The sequence below is a fragment of the Thamnophis sirtalis genome, unplaced genomic scaffold (assembly GCF_051295495.1).
Source record: "Thamnophis sirtalis isolate CommonGarterSnake01/CBP01778 unplaced genomic scaffold, rThaSir2_p1.2 scaffold_7, whole genome shotgun sequence".
In the NCBI taxonomy this organism is placed as follows: domain Eukaryota; kingdom Metazoa; phylum Chordata; class Lepidosauria; order Squamata; family Natricidae; genus Thamnophis; species Thamnophis sirtalis.
This window is the reverse complement of record NW_028261387.1, coordinates 79,976,946-79,988,159: the sequence shown is the minus strand read 5'-3', so window position 1 is coordinate 79,988,159 and position 11,214 is coordinate 79,976,946.

The following is an 11,214-nucleotide window of genomic DNA, read 5'->3' as shown; positions in this document are numbered from 1 at the left end:
AGTGGCAGTCAAACATGAATGTGTGTTTTTGACCCCTGAGCAATCAATGAAGCCACATCTTTAAATCTGGCTTCAGGGGATTATTTCAAATCAAGAGGCATATTTTTAGAGCAACAGAAGGTAAGGTGATGGTCCCATTTGTTGGCTCTTTATGTCTTATTAGATCTACTTAGCATGGTCAGTGATCGTGGATTATAAGGCTGTTATGCCTTGGGTTGTTCTTAGTACATAAATCTAACAAAAATAATGATAGTAACAATAAGATTACTGTTGATTAAATTATGTTGAAATCCATAAAGTGAATTGTGCATGAGAATCTCTGTGTCTATGAAAAAATGATAGAGGAAAGATACTCTATTGTTTAGAGTCATTCTCTTGAAGTAATTTATCCTGAAGGTTAATGTATTCTAAACTAATTCAGAGACTAATAACTGCTTAAAGATACATAAAAACATTTTTGCAGTGACTTTGAGAGCTGATCTGATGAGATTTGAGAAGAAATTTGCATGATATTCAGAATGACAGAGGCAGAGAAGAAAGGGGTGTTTCCCTGACCCACACTTTTAATCCTGAATCCTTACTTCTGTTCAGGCAGAAAATGAACGTGAAAGTCTGCTTGTTTTCATTATGCCTTTCTTATTCCAATAAAATATATTAATTCTCATGAGGTCGAATGTGCTTTCTTTTCAGGAATTTTCAATTACATTTTTCAGGTACACTTTATGCATACATGTTTACAGGAGCTCAATCAACAGTCAGAAGTCCTCCAAAGAAAAACCTATTTATCTGGGAGTTTAAATTGAACATCGCAAATCATGAGCATTTTCATCATTTCCGGAACAGATTAAACTGATTAATCCTTACTGAAATTTGAGCATAATTTTTGGATGAAATTTGAACACACATATCCATTTAAATCAGTACAAAAGTAAAGGTAAAGGTTTCCCTTGCACATATGTGCTAGTTGTTCCTAACTCTAGGGGGCAGTGCTCATCTCCATTTTAAAGCCGAAGAGCCAGCGCTGTCCGAAGACATCTCCGCGGTCATGTGGCCAGCATAACTAAATGCCAAAGCGGCATGGATCACTGTTACTTTCCCACCAAAGGTGGTTCCTATTTTTCTGTTGCATTTTTATGTGCTTTCAAACTGCTAGGTTGGCAGAAGCTGGGACAAGTAATAGGAGCTTACTCTGTTATGCAGTGCTAGGGATTCAAACCACCAAACTGCTGAACTTTCTGATCAGCAAGCTCAGTGTCTTAGCCACTGAGCCATGTCCCATTAACTCAGTACCATTTGCTATAACCTTCTCCATTCTCTATATTTAAAATTACATTCCTACCCAGCATATGGAATTTGGTGAGTTGACCTTTTTTCTATCTCAATAGACTAGAATTTCTTTTAATGGTGCCTCTGAATTTTTTTTTTCATTGTTGCAAATTGCTAGAATGTTGGTATTCTCCATTTGTGTGTTTTGCTTATGTATCTCTCTTTCACTCTGCCCATGGTGTCCAATACTTCCTGACCTATAAATATTTTCATGATACTTTCTTTTGGATTTAATGAAGGTCAGGAATGCTGCAAATGTCAAGAAAATGGATTGTACAACCAGGGCTTCTTGGCTGAGAAGCTAAACATCTTGAGAAAGTCCAGTTTCCTCCTGGAAAAGAATATTTGGGTCAAACTATGGATGTTACACATGTATGGCAGCTCTCACCTACCAACAGTTGAGCAGCTACATTTTTCATTAACTTTGTTGTTGTTGTTGTTGTTGTTGTTGTTGTTGTTGTTAGTTGTGAAGCCATGTCTGACCCATTGTGACACCATGGACAACATTCCTCCAGGCCTTCCTGTCCTCTACCATCCTCCAAAGTCCATTTAAGCTCACATTGACTGCTTCAGTGACTCTATCCAGCCACATCGTCCCCTTCTTCTTTTGCCCTCAATCTTTCTTTGTAGCCCTTTGTAAATCTCATTCCAGGAACTGAACATGCCAAATTGTTAAATAACCCAAACTGTGCTTAACCCAGTATTTCTCAACCTTAGCAAGTTTAGGAGAGGTGAATTCAACTCCCAGAAATCTCCAGGCAGCCATGAAGTCTCCCTCTCTTAAATTTGCCAAGGCAGAGAAACACTGGCCTAACATCTTTATTGTTTCGGGTTTAGATGTCATATTGCATCACTACCTTTCAGTAGCACTACCTATCTCTTCTTGATTGAACTTGAAAAGCCAAGTAGAGCTGCATCTGTTTGGATAGGAGATTACCCAAAAAATCCAACAGTGATAAGCTATATTTGCCAATACCCACCATCTGCTGTCAAAATGTAATCGTGGAGCCCTAAGGAGATAATGTGAAATCAACCGGTGTTCCTCTTCCATGTCACAGCACTTTGTGTTGTAGTATTTCATTCCTGTTAAAACTCCTAATGCCACTGACTACTCTGTAGACACAAATGCTAGAGCAGTCACAATATCCAGTGGCAACCAAGAAGCATGAATAACAATTTGCATACTTTTGAATCATAAATGGGTTTTGCTGCAGCTGAGCTGCCAGAGTTCATTTATTTATGTTTCCCCTGACATGTTTCTCATTTATCCATGCCGCTGTTTAAATGGGAAGCAGGAGAATGATCACTATTTATTTTCAGTATGTACCACTGAAAATTGCTGTTATAACAAGGCGGCTATTCTGTCATATAAAATTAAGCTGCTGGAAAGCCCCAAATTTTGTAATTTATCTGAAAAATGACAGCTTAGAAACCTTCTGAGATTTCTTTTTTTTATTCCAGCTCTCTCTTGGGAATGTTACAGAATTCCAACCCTTCCATATTGGATATTTGATCCAATATCCAGGGATTCCTATTCTTAGGATGTAGGAAGCCCACGGTGGATCAAACCAAACCTTTCAACAGGCTTGAAGGAAACAAGGCAAATGGGCTGCACTGAAACTTACTGAACTCTTCAGCAGCATGAACTATTAGCAGAAATTCACTCTGAGGTGGGTTGTTGGTTTGCCAATATTTCATTAATCTGACCAAGTAATTTCATCAAGTGTTAGCGAGGGTGGGGTATGCTCCCTGATCATATACATATAGTTTACATTCAGGTTCTCAGTAAGTAGTTTCTATCTTGACCTCTTCAGTTACAATTTCTGGAGAAGATATCTCCTCAGTCTCTTCTTGGTTTAGAACAGTCCAGAGACCCAAAAGGAAAACAGTATCTTTTACTTTAACAAGATGGGTTGATGTATTAGTTTAAAAATATCCTGGCCTTAAAAACCATTCCAATCAGACTGACTCTCGGTGGTATATATTTCCACAAACCGCTAGTTTTGGTTTAAAAACAGATAAATATTTGTTATGTTATCAAAATTAAACCTGAAAACCATACATTGGCGCAGTGGTTAAATGCAGCACTGCAGGCTACTGCTAGATCAGCAGTTCAGCGGTTCAAATCTCACCGGCTCAGGGTTGACTCAGCCTTCCATCCTTCCGAGGTGGGTAAAATGAGGACCCAGATTGTTGGGGGCAATATGCTGACTCTCTGTAAACCGCTTAGAGAGGCCTGAAAGGCCTATGAAGCGGTATATAAGTCTACTGCTATTGCTATTGCTATTGCTATAATACATAAACCAGGAATCTAAACCCTGAAAACCTAGGGGCCAACTCACTGTGCAGAGAAATAGCCCCAACTCTGCCTCTCAGGTTTCATGGAACAACCTATCAGGCCAAAACCCAAAGATGACACAGTGAATTCCAACCAAGTCCTGTTGTTTGCTTGCACCTAATAGACAGAATCTTGCCAAACTAAAGCTGAAACCTTTTAATTTAATGGACACATCCTGAAAGATTTGAGGGCCAGGATGGCAAACCTATGGCACACGTGCCACAGGTGGTATGTAGAGCCATTTGTCAGAGCACGCAAGGCGTCACCCTTTTTTAAAGCCATTTTTCACCCTCCCCAGGCTCCAGAGGCTTTATAGGAGCCTGGGGAGGGCGAAAAGAGCCTCCTTCCCCAAGGCCCTCCAGAGGCTTCAGGAGCTTCCCTGAAGCCTCCGGAGCACAAAAAAACCCGGCCCTATGGGCAAACTGGAAGTTTGGGAACGGACATCCGGTTTGCTCATAGGGTCGGTTTAAGCCCTCCGGAGGCTTCAGGGACCTTCGGGAGGCTTCCCTGAATCCTCTGGAGGACTAAAAAGGACCCTACGAGCAAACCAGAAGTCTCGGTTTGCTCATAGCATTGGTTTAAGCCCTCCAGAGGCTTCAGGGAAGCCTCCTAAAGATCCCTGAAGCCCCCGGAGGGCTTAAACCGGCCCTACAAACAAACAGAAAGTGACTTCCGGTTTGCTCGTAGTGGTTTTTTTTTTAGTCCTCCGGAGGCTTAGGGAAGCTCCCTGAAGGTCCCTGAAGCCTCCAGAGGGCCTCCGGGGGGGGGGATTTTTTCACCCTCTCCAGGCTCCTATAAAGCCTCTGGAGCCTGGGGAGGGCGAAAAAAGCATACAAAAACTGTGGGGGGGAGCGCCTCTCATGCGCGCATGCGCACTGGGGGCGCATTGTATTATGGATGTGGCATGCCCATGCATGCCTCCCCTGCGCTCCCCCCACATGGCACGTGAGCCAAAAAAGGTTCACCATCGCTGTTCTAGGGTGTGGAACTCTGAACCTCTTCCAGCCCTATTTTATTCCTGCCTTCATTTGTTTCTTTTCTGTTTTCTTTTTGCCTTTGAGTCAATGTTAACTCAAAGTGTTAACTCTAGTGACTGCCTGGACTCGTCCTTCAACTTTTTAAACAAGATTTCAAAAATGGTTTGCCCTTACCTGCTTCCTCACAATAGCAATAGCAATAGCAGTTAGACTTATATACCGCTTCATAGGGCTTTCAGCCCTCTCTAAGCGGTTTACAGAGTCAGCATATCGCCCCCACAGTCTGGGTCCTCATTTCACCCACCTCGGAAGGATGGAAGGCTGAGTCAACCTTGAGCCGGTGAGATTAGAACTGCTGAACTTCAGATAACAGTCAGCTGAAGTGGCCTGCAGTACTGCACTCTAACCACTGCGCCACCTCGGCTCTTAGTCTCCCTGTTTCTAGCCTGCTGCCTTAACCACAACACCAAACCAGGTCAAGTTTATTTCTTAGACTGGCAGAAACAAATGCTTAGATCAACATAGTTATTATTCCATTAAACTGGTAACACGGCTGCAAGCGTAAGATGATACAATGTCCATGGAAATTAGATATAATCATATTCTTTGCTCAATTTGTTTCCCTGACTGGAGTTATTTTTAACCTTGTATACGTTAATTGAGTGGGTGTCTAAAAGCTTAACTTGTTCCATTTAGCACAGTGAATAATGTGGCTTTTCTGTCCTTTTTGACATGCAATCATTTCATTTTTTGTCTCCATCATAAAATCTTTGAATCGAATGCCGTGCTGGTCATAGAGCCAGCTTCCTTATACTGTCTTGTTAAGTCTGGGCCAGTGACCCACAAGGGGGAAAAAAGGCTGATTATTAAATTCTAAAATAGATTCAAGCTACTTCACACTTCTCTTTAAGGAAGAGGTCTATGATTTGAATTTCTCCTGGAATCTTTGTTCCTGTTAGAATAAGAGGAAAAAAGAAGACCACAGAACTCTGCTAGAGGTGGCACTCCATCCCTTCTTATAACGAACAATGTCAAAATAGGATAGGTTTGTTTCTTTTATTAACAGATTAACAGACTTGGAAGGGACCTTATAGGTCATCTATTCCAACCCCCGCCCCGGCTCAAGCAGGAAACCCTACTCCATTTCTGACAAATGGCAGTCCAATCTCTTCTGGAAAGCCTCAAGTGATGAAGCCCCCAACAACTTCCGAAGGCAACTTCTGTTCCATTGGTTGATTGGTCTCACTGTCAGAAAGTTCCTCACTATTTCTAGGTTGAATCTCTCCTTGTTCAGTTTCCATCCATTATTCCTTGTCTGGCCTTCAGATGCTTTGGAAAATAGCTTGACGGCCTCCTCTATATGGCAGCCCCTCAAATATTGGAACATGCTATCAGGTCTCCCCTGGTCCTTCTCTTCTCTAGACTAGCCATGCCGAGTTCCTGCAACTGTTCTTCATATGTTTTAGTATCCAGTTCCCTAATCATCCTGGTTGCTCTTTATGACATTTTTACCTTTCCCAGGACTGAATTTTCTCTTACTTTGTATTAGTTGTTATTGCCTTCTTCTTTTTTCAAGATTATATATGCATTTTTCTACATCAGAATTTATAGTAGTTGTTTTCTTAGTACATGAGTTACGCACCAGGGCATAATGCGGGATGGCTTTTGTTTGTTGAAATTTATTTCTACAGTTGGCTATGCCAAGCTTTCCAAAATATTCTAGGGACCTTTATACTCTGAAGAGTTTCATTGAAAGGACACATCAGTGAAGCATCCTTTAAATTCTCTGTGCCTCAAGACAACAGGGATTGATAGGGTTGTGCATTAGCATCCTTCACAGGTGGCAGCCCCTGACCAATCTTATCTGGATTTGGAAGCTAAGCAGGACTAGCATTTGGATAGGATAACAATAGACAATTCCAAGTCATGACTGAGATCTTAAATATGTTGATGAAAAGCAAGAAAAAACTTCTTCCGTAATATCTCCAATACCTTGTTATGTCCACGAAAGCTCCAGACATTCAGTTCAAGTCAAAGGAGGTTATCTGGAAGCTCTTTGTAGTTGGCCCATAAAAGCAGCCACTTTCAATACATTCAGCAGTATTTCTGGGGAAGTGAAAGACTTGGTTGATGTAAAGCAATCCATATTGATGGGAAGTGCCAAGGCAGTGTGATTGTCTCAAATTAATTGGTACCCATTGGTATTCCATGACCTGAAGAAAAGCTTCATTGCACAGATTTATTGTGTATTTTGTAAAAGAAAAAGAAAAAAAGAAAAAGAAAGAAAAGAAAAGAAAGAAAGAAAACCGAGATTAGAAATGTATTTTTAAATTTAATATATCAACTTTTACAGCTGCCTACTCATACGAATTTGATGGTAGCTTTGTCTATAAAGCTAGTTGTTCTAAGCCCAGGAAGAAGATGGTGAATTCCATTTTTTTTTTTCTACTGAGTTCCATGAAACAGTGATATAGGTGATATTCCAATAGGTATAAACAACCCTTATTCTATAGTTACAAAGACAATTACGTTTATTTATTTTTAATGCCATTAATCAGAAGTGTCCATGGGGTGAGGTCCAGATGGGGGCCAAAAAAGGCAAGATGGTGACCACAAACATATATTCAAAGCCACCATATTAACTTTTTTTTATTCCTCTATGGATGTCTCCGATAATTCTTTGGTTACCGCACAAAGCTTGGCTTCCCAGTTGCATAATATTTTAAATTTTAGGTGGACTAATTTGATTGTGGTATGAATGATATGAAATGGGAAAAAATTAAGTGTATCATTTTTCCAATAAAGTTTGTGAAGGTATAAAGTTGTCTTAATGTATCCGTAATGTATTCAGTAGTTAAAAAGAGGATTATAAATGTGAATGTTAACTAAAATGTAACCACTACTACAGTTGATAAATTTGCTAAACTGCAGATGAGTAACTGCCAATTTAGATTACTGTACATCTCTATTTGAATGACTTTTATTTATATGCATTAGAGAATTAGACAGGTTGAAAAGCTTATTGCTAGAGTAACAGATGACTTAAATGAAGTTCAATATCTGGAATAACTGACTGTACAGATAACGTATTTGCACTGGGAGAGCCGTATGAGTTAATCAGAAGATTAATTAACTAAAGTTTTAGCCAATTAATTCAAAAGTCAATTAATAAACTGAAATAAGATGATGGGGTAGGGTTTTTTTTTAAAAAAAATCCATCTCAACGCTGATAACATTGAATAAAAGTCAATGAAAGAGGAAGCAATACTAAAGATTCAGGTTTTTTTTATAATCAAGCTAGACCTCAATTAATAAATGAAACTTTTCTTGTCCTCTAGGACATGGGTCTCCAACCTTGGCAACTTTAAGCCTGGCAGACTTCAACTCCCAGCATTCCCCAGTCAGCAAAGTTGAATTCTGGGAGTTGAAGTCCGCCAGGCTTAAAGTTGCCAAGGTTGGAGACCCCTGCTCAAGGGGTCAGTTCTGATTGAAGTTCTGATCATACATTATAATTCCATCCTGTAGGTAAGAAAGTGGGGTCTTGAAGCAATGCTAGGAAAAAACAGACAGGATCATACCAGGAGACAAGCTGGATTAACTGGTATATGTAAGCCAGAGATGGAAAGAGCAAGGGCTGCTGATTTGTTGGTTTTAAAAGAGAGGTAAGAGAAGCAGTGGTGAGATAACCCCTTGTGAATGAGAAACAGAGGGCAAAAATATACTGCTTCTCCTTGGACTGAAAGTTGGGTGCTCTTTGCTTCTAACTGGACCTGGATGAGAGTGGGGTTCAGAGGGGAAGATAGGTGGTAGAGAGGAGTGGGGAGAGAATAGATGGGTGGCCTGTGTGAAGGTAGAAAGGATTAGTAGCTGCTGAGGAACTATATCAGAAAAACTATTGAATGAAAGGACAGGCTTGAATTATATTATTGGGAACTCGCCGAATGAGAAGGGGAATATCCTTCTCTCTGAAATTCAGGAGATTATTGCATTGTGATGAACTTTTTACCTCAAACAAAAATTGCCATTAGTGTAAATGTCTATGGAGATTCTCAGTCATCCAGCTCATGGTTGTCCCAAAGGTGATTTTTCCAAGAGGCAACTGAACTTTCTTGTTTTCCTTTGAAGACATTTTGCTTCTCATCCAAGAAGCTTCTTCAGCTTCAGAACTACTGCTCTGAATTTATAGGAACTATTATTTGCTCCATAGCATTTTCCCTTTTTCCATGGCATTTATCTTAATTATTAATCAATCAATCATGAGCGGGGCAGGATATCTATACTGGCAGACCTGTTATCTTAAATTAAATAAGATCAAGGCTTTGAAAGTTGGGTGGTGGTTTTCCCTTAAAGGTGGTGCAAGAAGAATATTTCATAGATTTATTGTCATGTTAAAAGACTTCAAATCTCAAACATTCTTTTCTCTCCATCTTTTCAAATAAAATGAAGTAGTTGCAGACATCTGAATGTTTCCCTATTAGAGCTGAAGATCAATATTTTATCGTGCCAAATGCTGACTTTGGTTAGATTTTAATTTAATCTTTTGCCTGTAATTCTTGAAACTTTATTTAGAATGAAATCTTGCTGTTCCCAATCTACAGTTTTGGCAAGGATCTTAGCAAGTTTATATAGCACATTGATGGCGAACCTTTTCAGTACCGGGAGCTCATCTGGGCTGCAACCTGGAAGAGGAGCTGCCCAGGTGGCATGCGTGTGCTGGTCAATGAACTTTTGGTTTCTGGCATGCGCATGCACACTGGACAGCTAGTCTTTTGGTTACTGGTGTGCATGCACTCATGCTCATGCCAGAAAATGGAAGACCAGCTCTTCCAGTTTCCAGCACTGCCGCATGAATGAAAGCTAGCTGATCATCGCATGTGCATGCACGCCAGAAACTCGGAAGAGGGACAGATGACACCGCATGTGCCAGGCGACATAGCTTCATGTGCCACTTTGGGCACGTGTGCCATAGGTTCGCCATCAAGGATATATAATTTTGCATAAGGGGTGTCAGCAGTAGGACAGCTCTCAAAAAGTCAAAGCATGGTAACCTAAAATAAGAGGTGAAGCTTCAATAGAATTGTTGGAGAACTAACTGGCCCTTTTTGGTAACCAATCACACTGGGATGTCCCTGGCAGAAGAATAAATGTAGGGATTTTAATAATGAAAGAGATAATTAATATGAGACTTAAGATAATATGAGTATAATGCAGTTGATGTTATTATTGGACTATCTTTCTTTTTGAAGAACCCAAGAATGGTATGCAGTAATAAAACAATCCTTAACCTAAAAAATAGATAAAACTTGAAACATGAAACTTAGCTAGAAAAACAATAAAAGAATAATAAAAGAATAAAGCTATGTCAGGCTTTATTGCTCCATAAAAATGTAGTATTTTGGTCCCCTTCCATGCCCCCTCAGCTGGAAAGCTGACAAATATAATAGTGTTAGGAGGGAGGGAAAGAAGGAAGTCAAAGTTTTCTGACAACAAAAACAAATTGAATCTCAAGTTAGAAAGTATGAAGTTTTAATTTTTAGAAAAAGTTGCTTCCCTAATTAAAAGTGAACTGATCAAGAGCATCCAAGCTGCATGCAGTCTGCAAGAGGCCCAGATATTGGATGCTTACAAGAAAACAGAAAGGGACAATGAGAATGATTTAGTGAGTTGTTCTAAATAATTAATCCACTAGAGAAAAATCACACTCATTTTTTTCATGACCAGTCTGAGCCCTCCAGTAATGACTATTAAACTCACCCCATGAATAATGCATTTTATTTTAATAGTTTTTGAAGAAGGCCTGTCTTTTATTCATCCATTTGGATCTGTGGTACACCAACAAAGCTGGAGAACATTTTCCAAAGTCAGTCTCCTATAATAATAACCTTAAGCAGTTCCCCCATCCATTCAGTGGAAAAATACATGCTTATTTCCTCTCATTTGTTCCATTAATTCTGTGTTGAATTTAGAATGAGGCTTAGAGAAGAAAGCAACTGGAATGCCTTTGAAAATGGCAACACTGTGTATTTCATGTACTATGATCTCATACATAGCTATTCTCCTAAACAGTGCTGGATAAACTATAGCATATATTTTTATATTTCTCTGGAAAGAGTGCAGAGAAGAGCAACAAAGATGATTAGGGGACTGGAGACTAAAACATATGATTGCAGGAACTGGGTATGTTTAGTTTAAGAGAAAGAAGGACTAGGGGAGACATGACAGCAGTGTCCCAATATCTCAGGGGTTGCCACAAAGAAGAGGGAGTCAAACTATTCTCCAAGGCACCTGAGAGTAGAACAAGAAGCAATGGGTGGAAACTAATCAAGGAGAGAAGCAGCTTAGAACTGAGGAGAAATTTCCTGACAGTTAGAACAATTAATCAGTGGAACAGCTTGCCTCCAGAGGTTGTGAATGCCCCAACACTGGAAGTCTTTAAGAAGATGTTGGATAGCCATTTGTCTGAAACGGTATATGATTTCCTGCCTAGGCAGGGGGTTGGACTAGAAGACCTCCAAGGTCCCTTCCAACTCTGCTATTGTATTGTATTGTATTGTATTGTATCGTATTTTGAAA